The sequence below is a fragment of the Benincasa hispida genome, chromosome 1 (assembly GCF_009727055.1).
Source record: "Benincasa hispida cultivar B227 chromosome 1, ASM972705v1, whole genome shotgun sequence".
In the NCBI taxonomy this organism is placed as follows: Eukaryota; Viridiplantae; Streptophyta; class Magnoliopsida; order Cucurbitales; family Cucurbitaceae; genus Benincasa; species Benincasa hispida.
This window is the reverse complement of record NC_052349.1, coordinates 29,649,883-29,667,981: the sequence shown is the minus strand read 5'-3', so window position 1 is coordinate 29,667,981 and position 18,099 is coordinate 29,649,883. Positions and strand designations below refer to the sequence as shown.

The following is an 18,099-nucleotide window of genomic DNA, read 5'->3' as shown; positions in this document are numbered from 1 at the left end:
TAGAGGGGCATGACGATTATTGGCCCAGCTGTACTTACAAGCGATATGTGAAGGGTTATTGCACTGTTGATTGATTGATATAAACACCAAATATATCTGTATTAAGAAGAGTGCAACTGTCGGTCTTTAGTGAAGTTCCTGGCAGTTAACGAATGGTGGATCCCGTGACTAAAGAGTTTAGTAAGTTATTCACGTACCATTGGAGCTTCAAGCCATAGGTCCATAAGGTCCCCTTGGTAGCTCAATAGATTCAAGTTGAGAATCAGTTCTTGGTGTTGATTTGAAATGTTCAAATTGATAAGAGGAAATTCGATTATATATGATATGATCAGTGTGATGTATGAGATACATCAAGTAGAGGATTAATGTAAATGAGATACCATGAAATAGAAAAAGAATTATGGTTTATATGTTTCATGAGATGAAATATTAAAACTATAGGTTCTAAATATAATATGGTAAGTTAGTTATCATATATATTTATAATAATAATAATTATTGAATAATTATATCTTTTTCTCTAATAACCAATTAAGTGGGAGGTTATTGGTGGTTTCATGGTAACAGTGAGATAAAAGGAAAAATGTTTTCCTAAATTTGGAAGATTTTTTAGAGTTTCTATTCTTGGAAACTGACTTATGGAATTGCTGTCAAGTGAAGTGGACTCACTAAACGATAGCTGAAAGAGAGACTAGACGATCGTGGAGTGACACTATATGATAGTTCACTCAGTTGGTCGTAGCTAAACGATCGCGGAGCATTTGCTATACGATTGAGCATTCGTCTACACAATAGACTCTTATCATCTCTCACTTGCTCAATTGTTTACACGATTGTCATTCCTTCGATCTCTTTCTCTAATCAAGTCTACACAGAGCTCACACTTTTCGATTCTCATACCGAGAACACCAAAGTAGCCATTGTGATGGTGTCTTACTCAACTCGACTGAGGTCGACATTTTTGGAGGTCGTTCGTTAAGTTCGTGATCTTGGAGATCATTGAGTTCAAGTTTGCTGTTGATCGTGTTGTGTTGCGGTTGTTGTGTTCGAGTGTTCGTGTGTTGCTGTCTTGGAGACTGAACGAGCGTTCATGATCAAGGGAGTTTGAAGATGAATCTTCAAAGGTATGTATAATTTTTCCCTTGATTATCTTGTAAAACATGCTGTAATTTCGTATTGTCATGATCAGTTAGTTTTCGTTTCTTGACTGTAATTTTGTTTGTTCAATTTTGAATGGAATTTGGAACGATCATTCTGCTGCTCATGAAAATCCTCATGTCCGATTTTCTTCAATTAGCCAGATCGTCGACTTCCTACCATTTTGGGGATTCGTCTGATTAGGGAGTTGGGAACACAGCTACACAAAGATGGAAATCATCGTACTGTTGATTGGTTATATCCAATAGACACAGAAATATATTTGTAGTGCAAATAGTGTAGTTGTCAGTCTTTAGTGGAGTGCTCGACAATTAACGGATGGTGAATAATTAATTAAAGAGTTTAATTAATTATTCATGTACCGTTGGAGCTTTAAGCTACAGGTCCATGAGGTCCTCTTGGTAACTCAATAAGATTAATTGAGAATCAGTTTTTGGATTAACTTGAATTGTTCAAATTAAGAGAGAGATTTAATTATATATGATATAATTAAGTTGATTCAATTATATGTGATATAAATTGTTATAATGGATTTGATACATTATAGCTTAATGAGAGAAAATAAATATTTGAATGATATTTAAATATAGTTTCTATGAATTGGATCCATATTTGTTAAATTTAATATGAATAAGATTTATATTAAATGCCATATAAGAGAGAAAAGAAACTATAGCTTATATTGTATGTGATACAATATTAAAACTATAGGTTATATGTTATATTTGATATAACATATAATTTAATATATAAATATATATAATATGATAAGTTAGTTATTATATTTATATTATTATTATTATTATTTTAATAATAAGGAAGGGAGTTACAACTCCCTTCCCATTCTTTTCTCTCTACTCACGTAAGTGGGTGATCGTTATTTTTGGTAAATAGAAAAGAAAAAGTTTTTTCTTCTTATTGTTAAACCTGTTGATTGATTGAGAAAGTGAAAAACCAACAGAAGAGCTCTGTGTGTTTAAGTTTTTGAGAGAGTTCTCAATCTTTCATCCTCTACATTAAGTTTTTCCTCAAAACCAAAATAGCTAGAGCCTACCGCTCCTGAGTTCTCTCCCTGAGAATACCGAGGAATTTGTGGTAATGTTCGTTCTTGTTCGAGGTTATTCTTAAAGATAGTCTTCAAGGAGTTCGTGAATTGTTCGAGGAAAATTCGTGAAGAAAAGGTCTTCAAAGGTGAGGTTTTTTTAAACCTTTTCATTAACATGCTATAATTTATAATTAAATGCATATATTCTTTCTTGTTTACTGTAAAATTTATATTCAATGAAAAATGGAATTTGATCCGCTTCCACTCAAGGTTCTCTCTCCCAAAAAGTTCCTTCACATATGGAGGATATTAGGCCATGTAGCTTCATCACTACCATACATATTTGTACAGATATGAAAGATAAGACACATGTTGAAGCTTTTCTCTAAATAATCTCATGCAAATTAGAATTTGTGTAGAAAAGCTAAATGCTAAAATGCTCTCTTGTACTATCTGTAGCTCGAAGAAGATGAAAAGAAGAAATAGATGATTTCCAGTCGATTCGAGTGAAGAAGAAGATGATAATGATGAAGAGTAAGTGAATTGAAAGAAAAAAAAAGAACACAAATTTTAAGTGGTTCGACAGTGCTTACATCCACTGTGCGGGGGGTTCTTTTCTTATTGCTTTACAACCTTGAACAGGTTTTATGAAATGAAATCACACTCTCTCAAACTTACATTTGATTTTATTTCTATACATAAATTTAAAGAAAATCAACAGCTAGATTGAACTTGGAGGTTACTACAAAAATAGGTAATCTGCTTTAACTCCTTTCAATCTCCACCTTTGTAAGCAACAAGTGATCCCCCTTCACTAATATGACTTTCTACTCATTTTCAAAGTTGATTACATTAAGGTAGTGGATAAACTTTTGTTGTGTACCTGGCTTACTCAACATGTCGGAAGCGCTATCTGAGTGCATTTTGACAACTTCTATTTCCTCTTTCTCAATTTCTTCTATGATAAAATGATACTTAATGTCTATATATTTTGTTCTGTTATGAAACTAATGATTTTTTTTGGAAAGATAAATCGTGCTTTGATTATCACAATATATTATGATTTTTTTCTGTTTAATTCCAAAATTACTCAATAAACCCTTTAGCCATAGACCTTGTTTTATTGCTTCTGTTAAGGCAATGAATTCAGCTTCATTGTTGATAATGCTACAACTGGCTGAAGATTGTTTTCCAACTTAGAAGATTATTGCCCAATAGAAACACATAACCTGATAGAGTTCTCTTTTTATCTAGGTCCCCTACAAAATATGCATCCACACGAGTTCTTTATTAGAAGGATCATTCCTCTAGTAGATTAGTTTAGAACCCTTTGTATACTTTAGGATTAGCCATACAACGACTAACTAGGCTAGTTAAGTAGGACAAATCTGATCTAGTAGACACCATTAAGCACATTAGGCTGCCCACTACTTGAGAGTAGAGAATCTTAGATATGTAACTTTGATGTTCCCTATCATTCCCTTTAAGACTATTCTCAGTTGATAATTTGAAGTGATTAGCAATAGAGACCTTCACTGGCTTAGCATTCTCTATATTAAACTTATAAATTATCTTCTTGCAATAGTCTTCTTGGCTTATATAAAGACAAGAATTTCCCCTGTCATTGCTTATCTCAATTCCTAATATTCTCCTTGATTCTCCTGTCATAGGTCATTCATGTCAAACTCTTTATTTAGAAGAGCTTTGACATGTTCAAGATCTCTCTTAGAGCTTCCTGCCAACAACATGTCATCTACATAGAGAAATAGATATACTGCATCTTCAAAACTTTGTGTTAATGTAGACACATCAATCATAAAAGCTTATCTTGAATCTAATTTTAGACAATACCACATCAAATCTGTCATACCAACATCTAGGTGACTGTTTGAGATCATAGATTGACTTGTTTAATAGGCAAACTAGGTATTTTTCCCTATTCTTTCTTTATATAACCTTGAGGTTGCTCCATGTAGATGGTTTCATTTAATTAGCCATGTAGAAAAGCAGTCTTAACTTCCATGTCTAACTCCAAGTCCTTTTGAACAAATAAGGAAAGGAGTAGCCTAAATGATGTTTATTTTACTACTGGTGAGAACACTTCGTTGTAGTATATACCCCTATTTCTGTTTGAAACTGATAGCTATAAAAAAGAGCTATTATTTCTAGCTTAATTTGGGCTCATTGTTGGATTTTATGTGTTTATTGTCTTATTTTGTAGGTATCGAGTAATCAAGAGGATTAATCATTTGGTGAAGAACGAGGTTAATATGAAGCAATTTGGAGATGATTTAAGCATCCATGCTTGAAAGGAGAGGAAATTACAAAAATATCACTTTCGCAGAGTTGCAACGCTCGCCTGACGCTTGCCCAACGCTATAAGGCAGAATGTGCAATGTTGCAAAGCTACGAATTTTTATGGAAAAGTGTTGAATCCGCACGCGAGCCGCAAATTTGCACCAGCGTTGCAAACACTCTTCCTAGCATTGTGACGCTGTGATGAATTTTATAAATATCCCTTTTTGCCTTTAGGTCAAGATATGCTGAATTTGGAGGTTGAACTGATGAAGGTTGAGGTTGATCTTCATTGTTCTTCTTTTCCCTTCAGATTTTAGTATCTTTAGTTTAGTTTGTCTTTTTATTTTGGGTTATAATTGAGGGACCAAATGTTTATCTCTAGTTTGTCTATGAATTAAGAGGTAACTTTTATCTAATTTCTTTGAACAAGAGCCCTATGTTTAATTTCTAAATGTCTGTGATTAAATGTGATATTCTTCAATTCTATGTTTTCTTTGAATCTTGATGTCATTTGATTTGCATTTGTGTGTTGGACTGACGACCCTATCATAATTTCATGTCTCCGCTAGTTAATTTCGAGCTCACGCGTCTCCTTGTGTTCGTCTATGCTTGAACTTATCCCCGTAGCAAAAGATTAGATGTAAATAATTAGATTTATAGGCTAGTCTTGAATCTTGGTAATGCATGTTTAATCTAGATTCGGAGAATATGTTGATTAATTGAATATGGCTTTTCCTGACATTTAATCGATGCGATTGAATCTTCATTCTTAATACATATGACTTTTAATTCTATATGATTGCCAAGAGCCTAGTAGAATTAAGAGCATATTTTTTTTAATTAAGGTATGGTTTTTCCAATCTTAATTAATAATTAGGATGCTTTATTGATTTCGATTTAGTTGATTGTTGGCCTTTGTAGAGATTAGTTAAATCGAAACGATTTAGTAGTCTTGTATGCATAGAATGGAATGTTTGTTTAATTATTGATTTCCATGATAGAAATTGCATAAGAAACTCTCTCTTACTCTAGAAATTAGATGGGCCCCTATCCTAGGTTACATTTACCATTTTATTTCAATTTAATGCATTCATCTCTTCCACACCAAAACCCCCCATTTACCGCTCCAGTTAGGAAATTGACTTAACGAAACAAATCGCGCTTCCTTGTAGATCGACTCGATCTTACCATTATTGCTACGTGTTTGTAGTGATAGGATTAGTTCGGTTTTACAAATTTTCGTTTGGTCAATTTTGACCTCATTAACGACGTAAGTTTTGAACCTGCCAAAATGACGTCGTTGTCGGTGAAGCCATTGATGTTTTGTTAGTTAAATTTCTAGATAGAGCATTCTTTTGCTTTTGATTTATTTTTCTTTTTGTGTCAGTGTTCTTAGCATGATAGGACATCATCAACAAAGATGGAAACAATCAAGTGGAACATCTCAGCCTAATAATAAGGTTTGTGACCTTCGAGGTTAGCTTTCTAAGTTAACTTCTTTGGTTAGTCGATTGGGTGCAAGTAAACCATAGCAGGTACAAGCATTAAGATTGATCACCTTAAGCAAGCATGCCCAAGTCTGTAGTGGAGCCCTATGCAACGAGACTACTCCATGGAAGGGTATCTTAGTTATATGGATGAGGATTTTCATCTGCCTAGATGAAAGAAGTCCTATAGCTATGAAAATCTAGAATGAAACCAATTCCACTATGATCCATACCCTGCCACATCTAACATGTCGATGCAAGCTCACATCACTGACTTAGGTATGTCATTAAAAGATGTGATGAGACAGCTTGCTGATAACAATCTTTTTTTTTTAGAATGAGATCTACAACCTTCAGTAGGAGAGCTTTAGTTTTCATACTAAGGTTAGAGCTGATCTTGAGAGTTTGAGAGACTTAGTCATTCAATCTTCTGATTCAGTTGAGAAAAGATATGAATCCCTATTGCTCACATCTTATGACAGTACCGAGGCATACAGTGATGAGGTAAGCTATGTTGACATTGAGGATGAGTTGAAAGATAGCATGCCATGTCTAGAGCCAGTTTACGAGGACGATGAAGAATTTAAGCCTAAAACGGTTGATTTTCAGGTGATGGAGTTAGAGATTGAAAAACCTCACCCTATTCCATCATTTGGTATATCGTTTATTTTTTTTAGTTTTGTTCTTCTTGTTCTTGAGAGTTTGTTGAGTCTTTTCTTTATTTCGACTCTTTTGGGTCGCTTGAGTCTTTTGATTCTTTCTTTTTATCTTTTTTGACTAATATGAAAAATACCAAATTCGACATGTCTGGTTGTCTTCAAAAGATGCATAGCCTTATAACCTTACTGGGCTATATTGACTCATCTAAGAAGGGAATAGAGAAATACGAGAATTTCTTTGTGTCTTGATAGAGGACAGGTCACATCGAGCAATCGACGTTAAAATTTTACCCTTCCTAAAGGGAGCCAAGTGATAAAAAATTACTGCTTTCTTTATTTGTTTTCTTGATTAACTTTCTTTTTGTTTTTATTTTGTATGGAAGACCTAGAAGAGAAAAGAATCTTTTTGAGAGGCGAGCCCTATTGCCACACCTCAAAGACCGTGCACAAAAATTCCTACAGGGGAAGTTTTTTGTTCCATTGTCTTTATTTTCATTAGGCTTAGATTAGGGATACATTGAGGACAATGTATCATTTTAAAATTGGGGGTGGTATTTATATGAACATGTTTGGAAAGTTCTTGAGCACCTGAGCTCGAACTTTTTGATTGAGCTACTGATATGATTTTTCTGGTGCATGTATTATGATGATGACTTTCTGTGATAGGATTCAGATAACTCTCTATTCGACTTGTTTAGGATTCACAAAATGTATGCATGATTTTGGGCTAAATTTAAAAATATTTCTTTGATTCCTTTACATACTATGAGTACATAACCGTCTTATTTGTGGTCTTGAATGCTTAAGATTGGATTATTTGGTCCGTATATTTGTTGTCACCCCGAAAGGTCTAGTTGATAGTTGTTAAGTAACTGAAGATCAACTTAGTAATGCATGCTTAGGTTTTTGCCGAACTCTTGTATTGTAAAGTAAAAACCCGTTGTATGCTAAATAAAAGATGAGCACGTTGTAGAGTAAAAGAAGTAAGTTTTTATGATTTTTGTAAGGGATTTCTTAATGGTGTGATTAACCTAGGTGGCTATGACACCCATAGTTTTACTCTAAGCTAAAGTGCCCTTGAGAAATAAGCAAGTTTCAGCAGCTTTAAAGGATATGTTCCTCGTAGTTGGATGTCTTTCACGTAACCTGCGTGGGCAAGCCAAAACAAAGGTGGCATAATCTTAATAAGAGTTCTTCTTTTGTGAATAATAAAAAAAAAAAAAAGTTAAATAAAAGTTTGGTTCCCTTAAGTTTTACATTGCCACCTTGAGTCTAAGGAGCTTAATACTTGATCCTTCAAGCTAAAGTAAGGGAAAACGAGTTGAGGGCTGAATAAAACCTTCCCGGGCTAGTAGAGGCCTACATAAGATTGGCTAAGCACACATATAAGTAGGGGGGATAGAGAATTAGTTTCAAATTTCTTAATTAAGTGCATGCATTTGAATATCCCTTTATTTGAGAAGAGTTTATTATCTTTAGCCTTGAGATTCGATTGCTCATTTGCATCATAAGTTTCATGTCTATATTTTGTTCTACCTTGCTCGGGACGAGCAAGAATTAAGTTAGGGGTGTTTGATGCTCTAAAAAAATATTATTCCTAGCTTAATTTGGTCTCGTTGTTGGATTTTATGTGTTTATTGTCTTATTTTATAGGTACCGAGCAATCAAGAGGTAAAATTAATTATTTATGAAGAACGGGATTAATTTGAAGAAATTTAGAGGTGGTTTGTGTTGGGGTTGATGCCCTAAATCTCGTAGGGTTCTATAGTTTGTAAATATTTTGAACAAACTCATTGTTTATTTAATAAAATATATGATATATTATTCCAATTTTTTTAGTTGCATGAACTACAAACCAATGAACTAACATCCAAGGTTATCTTGTGGCTTAAACATGTATGTAGAGACATACGGATGGATCATGTTTAAGTGATAACCTAAATGGTTTGTAGTAGATGGATAAGGCTGGGTACCTTATCCTTGTGACACTACGAGTATGGCCCGCTTTGTAGGTGTTACAATTGTTGTAAAGTGCTACAAATGATATGATTCTGATCATTCTTGTATAGACATGTGAGCAGGGATATTCTATATGAAGGAGTTTGTATAAGACGGGACCACAGAATATTTAGTCTCATTATATAACGCCGTTCATAATAGAGACTTACATTCACCAGGATGACCATAGGTAACATGACTTGAATTCTGAGTGAGTTGTGAACTCCTACCTATGAGGGCGATCCTTTGATTTGTATGGGTGAGAGTGGCCAGACCGTCGACTCAATAAGCCTACCATTTTAGGGGTTCATCTAATTGGAGGAGCTGGGAACACAGTTACACAAAAAGAAATTCACTTCTTCCTCGAGATCAGGGTAAGTAGATAAATTGCTCCCTTAAAGGTTGATTCTAGGACTTGAACAATGTGGCACCACACCCTCTCATGGTTCGAGAGAGGTTTAGTCATAGTTGGACTATGACTTATTGTTCATTAGAGGGATCAATGGTACTTAAGGAGTTAGATGTAACTACAGGGGAAAAACAGTAATTATGGCCCAACTGTACTTACGAGCAATTTGTGAAGGGTCATCGTACTATTGATTGGTTATATCCAATAAACACAGGAATATATCTGTAGTGCGAAGAGTGCAGCTGTCGGTCTTTAGTAGAGTGTCCAACAGCTAACAGATGGTGAATAATTTAATCAAAGAGTTTGATTAATTATTCATGTACCATTGGAGCTTCAAGTTATCGGTCTATGAGGTCCCCTTGGTAGCTCAATAGGATTAAAAGAGAATCAGTTTTTAGATTAATTTGAATTGTTCAAATTAATAGAGGGATTTAATTATATTTTATTTTAATTATATATGATATAATTGGTATAATGTATTTTATACATTATGAGAGGAATAGAATATTTGAATAAGATTCAAATATTAATTATATGAACTAGATTCATAATTGTTAAATTTAGTATAAATGTGATTTATATTAAATGCCATATGAGAGAGAAAAGAATCTATAGGTTATATTGTATATGATAAAATATTGAACTATAGGTTATAAGTTATATTTGATATAACACGTAGTTTAATATATATCATGATAAGTTAGTTATCACATATATATATATTATATTTTTTATTATATATATATTAATTTTATTATTTTATATATTAAAATTAATTTATTTTAATTAGAGAGTCATTCCCCTCTTTTTTCTCTCCACCCACGTAATGTTGGGGTTGATGCCCTAAATTTCGTAAGGTCCTGTAGTTTGTAGACTGTATGAACAAACGCTTTTGATGTAATAATATGAGATATTTTCTTCAATGTTGTCTATGAAATATGAGATATTTTAGTTGCATTTACCACAAACCAATAAACTAAGATCCCTGGTTATCGTTGTAACTTAAGCATGTATGTGGAGACATACAAGTGGATCATGCCTTAAGTGATAACCTAGATGGTCTGTAGTATATGGATAAAGGAGGGAAAACTTATCCTTGTGACACTACGCCTTTAGGTCAAGATATATGGATAAAGCTCTTCCTAGCATTGCAACACTGCGATGAATTCTATAAATATCCCTCTTCGCCTTTAGGTCAAGATATGATGAATTTGGAGGCTGAATTGATGGAGTTCGAGGTTGATCATTATTCTTCTTCTTTTCGCTTTAGATTAGTTTTTCTTTTTATTTTGGGTTGTAATCGATGGATCGGATGTTTATCTCTAATTTGTCTATGAATTAAGAGGTAACTTTTATATAATTTCTTTGAGCAAGAGTCCTATATTTAATTTCTTGAGATTTCTGTGATTAAATGTGATGTTCTTCAATTCTATGTTTTCTTTGAATTTTGATGTAATTAGATTTACATTTGTGTGTTAGACAGACGACCTTATCATAATTGCATGTCTCCGCTAGTTAATTTCGAGCTCGCGCATATCCTTGTGTTCGTCTATGCTTGAACTTACCCCGGTAGCAAAAGATTAGATGTGAATAATTAGATTTATTAGGCTGGTCTTGAATCTTGGTAATGCATGTTTAATCTAGATTCGGAGAATATATTGGTTAATCTAGAAATTTCATAGGATACTCTCTCTTGCTCTAGAAATTAGATAGGCCCCTATCCTAGATTACATTTATCCTTTTATATCAATTTCACACATTTATTTCATTCACGACAAAACCCCCCTCATTTAGCGCTCTAGTTAGGAAATTAGCTTAACGAGCAAATCGCGTTTCCCTGCGAATTGACCCGTACTTACCATCATTGCTACGCCTTTTTAGTAATAGGAGTAGTTCGGTATTACAAATTTTCTTTTGTTTAGGAGGTCTCTTGGGATGAACGACACCGAGAGTTTTTCCTTCAAACAAAAACCTTTAGCTACAAGCATTTCCTTGAATCTAGACTTTTGAACCCTTGGTATTTCTTCTTTGACTTTGTAGATCCACTTGCATGATATAGGGTTGAAGGGACCGAATCCCAAGGAGAAGCGTGTGAATGTCTTGCATCCCAAAATTGGTTTTTGAATAAACAAAAACTGTGTTCTAAAACATAACTATGAAAGATAAACATGTTAAAAGCATGCTTTAATGAAGGAAAACTAAGAAGGAGAACTATTTCTTACCTTTGAAGATTTCCATGCTCCTAGAAAGATCCTCTCGTTTTTCCAACGAACGTCTTCTCAATCTATCTTAAACACAAATGTCTCCTTAATTGATCTTGAACACTACCATGAGAATAACCTTGTTATTCTATAGGATTCTAATAGAAGGATAGGTGGTATCCAACTATTAGAAGAGGAAGATGTAGAGAGATTTCTTTTGAGAGAACAAAGAGGATTTTCTTTTGGTGGCTAGGTTAAAATTTACCATATGAATTCATGCCCTAAAAGGGCCATAAGGAAGAATTTATATGGAGAATGGTTAACCTTTTCTCCAAGTTTTTTCCAATTTATCCTTGTGCTCAATTAATTAAGTAATATTTATTTAATTAATTTACACATTAATTAAATAACCATATATACATTAAATCCAATTTAACGTATATATTTATTTAACATAAATAAACATCGTATGTTTATGTGGATCACCTCTCTATTAATTTAATTGATAAATTCTTTATGAATCTAATTCACTTGAATTAAATATTTGAATCTCATTCAAATATTTCTCTCCAACTTAATTTAAGTTATAGATCACATCCATAATCAATTACATATTAATCACATCAATATGCAATTTTCTCAATTTGATTTTAACAATTCAAATTATTCCTCTTTAATATCTTTTAGTGAGCTAACAAGGGACCTGGTGGACTTGCAGATCAGAAGCTCCAACGATATGAGATTAATTGGCTAAACTCATTATCCAAAATCAATATTCGTTAACTGTGAGTACACTCCACTAAAGACTCTGCACTCTTCTCATTACAGATATATTTATGTGTCCATGGATATAGACCAATAATAGCAAGTTAGTCCTTCACAACTGTTCGTAACACCATCTGGGTCACATTACCGTTTTACTTTTGGGTTATCTCTGACTCCTTAAGTATCAGTGCTTCTCTAATAAACAACTTGTTTATGGTCCAACCAATAAACATAAACCCTTCTTGGGTCAATGAAAGGGTAGAGCTCTTTGTTCAAGTCCCAGAGACACCACTTAAGGGAACACTCATCTATTTACTCTGAAGTCGGGAAGGAGTGAATTACATCTTGTTTTATTACGTTTCCAACTTTTGACTCGGTTTTTTCCCCAAAATGGTAGGCTTAATGAGTCGGCAAACTGGCCACTCTCACCCATACAAATCAAAGGACATTCTCTCGTGAATAGAAGTTCATACATAATACACTCAGGATTAAGATTAAGTTGTCTAGGTCATCCAATTGAAATAGAAAAACTAACTAGTTAACGACGTTATATCTAGTAGTTATTATTTCGCGGTCCGATCTTACGCAAACTCATTGCACAAGATACCTCTCACTCGCATGTCACTTACATGAACGCGTTGGATCATTGTGTTTGTATCAAATACAAAGTGGGTCGTATCCATAATATCACTAGGATAAGATACCCAGCCTTATCCATATACTATAGATCCTTTAGGTTGTATCTTGAACATTAATCCCTATATGTCTCCACATACAGTTCAAGACTCATAAGGTAGCCTTGGATGTTAGTTTATTGGATTTATGGTTATTAAGACAAAATAGAATACGACACAATCGATAACATTTATTGAATTAACATCGATAACTCTTTATTGAGGACGGTCAATTAATAACATTTACTATCTATGAGTTTTAGGACATAAAACCCAACAAGGTTTGTAACTTTTAGGTAAGGATACAAGCTTCTAAGTGTCATTTAGATTGAAAGATCCCATCTCTTCATTCATGGCCTCAATCCATTGTCTAGCACCAAGACTATTGATAGCTTCTTCAAAGCTTGTAGGCTTATTGTTGCTTAGAGAAATGGTAGCATTCAGAGCAACACTTGTAAAATCTAATTCAACATATCTAGTAAGAGGTACTATGGTTCTTCTTGTTCTATCTCTTGCCAAAGAGTAGTTCTATTGGTCTTTTTGATCATTAGTCACTTCTTCTTCCCTAACTTCAACTGACTCAACTTCTTCAATTTCTAAATTTAATTGAGAAGAGGAAGTTTCAGGGTCATTTGAGAGTTTCACCTAAAATGTTGTATTACTAATTTTAGGCAGAGCAGTAAATTGCTGTTCAATTAAGATAAACATCTCATTTTCTCGAAACACATCCCTACTGTTAATACACTTATTCTCAATAAGCTGTTATAACTTATAGTCTTTAGCCCTTGGTGTGAAGCCCAAAAACATACATTTTATTGCTCTTGATTTTAGCTTACCTTGGCTTTAATATACATATCCTATACCCCAAGTATCTTCAAGTGATCTAATTTGAGAGGGTGTCCAATCCACTTCTCTTCAGCAGTTTTAAGCTCAATGGAATGATATGGACACCTATTTAGGGTGTAAATAATGTAGGAGATGACTTTTGTCCAATATTTTTCTGGTAGAAGAGCATTAGAGAGCTGACATCTAACACTTTCAAGCATCGTTCTATTAAATCTTTCTGCCACCACATTTTGTTGAGGTGCATGTTTCATTGCTTTATGCCTCACAATTCAATTTTCCCTTCAAAACATATTGAATTCTTCTCCAAAAAAATCTAAACGATTATCAGTTCTCAAATGTTTAATTTTTTTTTTAGAAATTTGGTGTTCAATTAAGGCTTTCCACTCTTTAAATTTCTCAAAAATTATTTTCTTTTTTTTTTTTTTTTTTTTAAGAAATACAACCAACTTTTTATAGTAAAGTCATCAATAAAAGATAGGAAGTATCTTGCACCACTTAGGGAGGAAGAATGAGTTGGACCCCAAAGGTCAAAATGCACATTCTCTTGAATTTCCTTAGTATTATGTTGCCCTTTTGAAAAACTTTACTTAGTAGTCTCTCCAAGTATGCAATGCTCACAAAAATGCAAGTTATCTTATCAGTGGCTGCCAAAGCATTAAAAAAAGTGAAAGAGTTCTCTCTCACAACATCCTCTGTTTGCTTTTCACCTTTATTTTTCTAATTCAGCTTCCTTTTCAAAGAATAACAATCTTTTTTCATATGTCCCATTTTGTGACAAAAAAGGCACTTAATCTCGAACTTATCTTCATCATTCTATTTTTCTGTTCTAGGAATTTTAGTCTTTCCTTTAGAAAGCAGCCTCTCAACTACTTTTTGATCTTTCTTGGTCATTTGGAGTTCAAATTCTCTAACCCTTAATGCAGAAACTATAGCTTCTGTGGTAATTTTCTTTCTTCCATACTTCATAGCTACCTTAACATCTTTGAAAAATTTGGGTAGTGGGTTCAGCAAGATGAATGTCTCATTCTCTTCACCTATGTTGTCTCCCATTGATTTAAATTTTGAAGACATCTTTTTAAAATCATTTGACTGTCTGTGAGAGACTTTGCAACATCCATTCGATCGGTAAAGAATCTTTCCCTTAGAAAAGCTTTATTTGGAAGGTCCTTATTGAGATAAATCTCATTAAGCTTGTTCTAAAGTTCATAGGTAGTCTTTTGAACAATAATTTGTCTTAACATACTGTCAGTTACATTTAAAACTATGGTTTCATATGCATTTACTTCCATCGTTTATTTTTCTGCATTTGAAGGTAATCGACAACTTTGTAGGGTTTGAATGGCCAAAAGAGCCTTCTACTGTCCAAGAACAACTTTGATCTCAACCCAAAATCGCTTCTCCCATCAAACTTATCTATTTCAAATCTGGTTTTAGCCATTCTTTAAATTCAAGAACACAAATATCTGTTTCTTGATCTTCAAAGAATCTGAATCTTGGACTGATCTGGGCCTCTGATACCAATAGTTGGGCATAAATTCAATTGTAGGCCCAAATGAAGGCACATGTAAAGGATATTAGGCCACGTAACTTTATCAAATACCATACACGTCTTTGCAAATCTGAAAGGTAAAACACATCTTGAAGTTTTTCTATAACTAATCTCATGAAAATTAGAATTTTTGAAGAAAAACAAAATACTAAAATGCTCTCTTTTACTCTCTGTAGCTCGAAGAGGATGAAAAGAAGAAATAATGGATGATTTCCAATTGATTCAAGTGAAGAAGAAGATGATGATGATGAAGAGTAAGTGAATTGAAGAAGAAAGATCATAGATTTTAAGTGGTTCGGCAGAACCTACATCCACTGTGCAAAAATGGGAATTTTTTGTTCTTACTGCTTTACAACCTTGAAGAGATTTTACAAAATGAACTCACACTCTCTCAAACTTACATATGATTTTATTTGTATGCAGAAATTTAAAGAAAATCAGCAGATGGATTGAGCTTGGAGGTTACAACAGAAACAAGTAATTTGCATCAACTCCTTTCAATATACCATCCATCTGTGGTTGAGCTTTCAAACAAGTAGTGTGCTCAAAGTGTAATTTAGATAGATGACTATTTGAGGAGAGGCTCAATGGTCCTTTGTTCGAGGAAAAATTGGAACGATTATAGATTTATAAGATAAAATAACTATCTTCAATGATATGAAACCTTACTTTTAAGTGAAACTAAAAGTAAAGCGATGGAGTTTTATGTTCAAAATAGACAATATCATATCATTCATATTGGTTGTCCAAGACCCAACAACCACATTACATCATGAATTTCTACTACTCGATTTTCAAAAAGAATGTTGTGTAAACTATTGTCAAGAGCATAATGATAAAAATATGTATTTGAACAAATCATTAAAAAAAAATAAAGAAAGAAAAAAAGAAGAAGAAAAAGTGTAGAGAGATTAAAATAAGAAAAATAAAAAGAAGGTGAACGAGGTTGATGTTAGAATGGTCTCCACACGGCTAAGAAAATGCAATGAACCAAAAGTCAACTCGTTGACTCTGTAATTTCTTAGTATCATTCTTCTCAGTTTCTACATATTCTTTCCCCCCTTTTCTTCTTCAAGATTTCCTTTTACCTTCCAATTATTTGCATTTGAATTGGTCCACATTTACATATTAATTTAATTTAATTTCCTTTTTCTACATTTTTTTTTGTGGAAAATGTATTTTTATTGTCCTAATATTAATAAAATCAGAAATAGATTTTATTATGTTTTAATTAAAGAACATTTTTAGCCTGCTTGGAAACATGCTATCTCATTGCTTTGTTTAAAATAAAAGAAGGAAAAGAGTGTTTTGATTGAATGTTTTAAAGGTAAGAATTTCAATGAGGTGGGGCCATTAATGGCTTCCCAATTTCTGTATTAATTCTCAAATTTGTGGGACACAATCATGGATGTGGGTTTCAAAGATTCCCTTCTTGTTAAATTATACCAAATATATGGTAGATTTGCCTTTGAATTTTGTTTTAAAAAGTTACATTGATTTTCTTTTTCTTTTAGTTAAAATGATGGATGATTAAAACTGCAATTGATGTAGACAAAGAATTAAATATTTGTATTATCATTGACAATGTCATTATTGATGTGGCCATACATGTGTAAAAATTGATTTTGTGAAAGATGTGATAAAATGGTATATTTTAAGCTGAAACTGAATGATAATAATGATAACACATTTTTATACCTCGTTCAAATTTTGTTATCCATACTAAGTTTAGGAGTAGTTTGTATAATTTAATTCACTCTATTTTCTTTTAGTACGATAGATGGAGTATGAATATTTGAAATAGAGGTATGCCGTTAACTTATGTTCACTTTGTCGACCTCAAGGAGAGGCATTCAAACCAACATATGTAATACATTTTTTTCCCCCAAAATGAATATAGTTCAATGATAATTGACGTGTAGTCATGTTCTACATCATTTGGAGTCAAAGGTTTATCTCTCTGCTTCTATTTATTGTAGTAAAAAACTTGGCTTTTAAGTTTCAAGATGCTATACATTTAGGCCACATTTGCTAACCATTTTATTTTTTTTTTTTAAAAAAAAAATTAAGTGTATTCCATTCACATTTCTTATGATGGTTTGCAAGTTTATTAAGTACAATGATTGAATTCTTAGTCAAACTCCAAAAACAAAAACAACTTTTTGAAAGCTACTTTTTTTTAGTTATCAAAATTTGGCTTGGTTTTTTAAACCATTGGTGAAAAAGTAGATAACACAAGAAGAAATTTGAATGTGAAAATAGTGTCCATAGGCTTAATTTTAAAAAAACAAAAACAAAAAATAAAAAACTAAATGATTAATAAACAGGGCCTTAGTCTTTAAGTTTTGACTTTGGTTTCAATTTAATCTCCAAGTTTGAAAATGTTACAATTTTATCCTTGATATTTAAGTTTTGTTTCAATTGGAAAATTTATACTTTTAACCTTGGATTTTTACTAAATAATCTTTTTTTGTCTTTAATGTTAATATCTATTAATTAATTTAAATGAATAAAATTATCATGAATTAAGTTTTACTATTTTTCATCACTATTAAAATTAAATTTAAAATTTCACTTCATAATAAATTAACTCTTAGACATCAAGGGCCTATTTAGAATAACTAGAGAAAAAAGTGTCTTTTAAAAAAAAAAATCATTTTTTTTAAAACTCTTTTGATAAAAAAAAATGGTTTAAAATACATTTTGAGAGTGTTTTAAAAGCTATTTTGAAAGGTTGTCAAACACTTTATTTATTTATTTTTTTCTAAAATAACTTATTTTCAAAATTAAACACTCAAAAAGTTAAATCAAATGTATCCTAATCTTAATGATTGAAAGTGATTATTTAAGGAAAAATCAAGGTTAAAAGTGTAAATTTTGAAAGCTAGGAACCAAATTGAAACAAAATTCTAATGTTCTCATAGATAAAATTGTAACATTTTGAAACCTAAGGACTAAATTAAAACCAACCTAAAAACTTACTAAATGTATAGCGTTTTGAGATCTAAGG

General features: G+C 32.5%; 1 long non-coding RNA gene across 1 annotated transcript; it reads left to right on the top strand.

Annotated features, from left to right (window-relative positions):
- The first annotated feature begins 15,197 nt into the window (after window positions 1–15,197).
- Window positions 15,198–15,770, top strand: LOC120092145. Its single transcript, XR_005485923.1, has 2 exons — window positions 15,198–15,343; window positions 15,513–15,770. It is a non-coding gene; the product is annotated as an uncharacterized LOC120092145 (long non-coding RNA).
- Window positions 15,771–18,099: the final 2,329 nt, after the last annotated feature.